Below are 563 nucleotides of genomic sequence, written 5' to 3' on the forward strand. Positions count from 1 at the left end.
GGGAACGGCCCCCTGTGAGCCCCCCGGGTAGCAGCGGGGTGGGAATGATGCCCACGGGAAGCAGAGGGTTGGGAATGATGCCCACGGGAAGCAGAGGGTTGGGAATGACCCTCCCATAGGAAGGAGAGGGTTGAGAATGATGCCCCCCGGGAAGCAGGGGGGTGGGAATGATCCCCCCCATGGGAAGCAGAGGGTCAGGAATGATTCTCCCAGAAAGCAGAGGGTTGGGAATGACCCCCCCACAGGGAAGCAGAGGGTTGGGAATGATGCCCCATGGGGAAGCAGAGGGTTGGGAATGACCCCCCCAAAGAAAGCAGAGGGTCAGGAATGATTCTCCCAGAAAGCAGAGGGTTGGGAATGATGCCCCTCATAGGAAGCAGAGGATTGGGAATGATCCCCCCATAGGAAGCAGAGGGTTGGGAATGATGCCCACGGGAAGCAGAGGGTTGGGAATGTCCCCCCCCACGGGAAGCAAAGGGTCAGGAACGATCCCCCTGAGCTGCAAGAAGGATCAAGTGTCCCCCCCCCAAACACACCCCTTCCCCCCCTCCTGCCCCCTCCCA

This window comes from Chaetura pelagica, unplaced genomic scaffold, assembly GCF_000747805.2.
Source record: "Chaetura pelagica isolate M959 unplaced genomic scaffold, ChaPel_1.0 scaffold579, whole genome shotgun sequence".
In the NCBI taxonomy this organism is placed as follows: Eukaryota; Metazoa; Chordata; class Aves; order Apodiformes; family Apodidae; genus Chaetura; species Chaetura pelagica.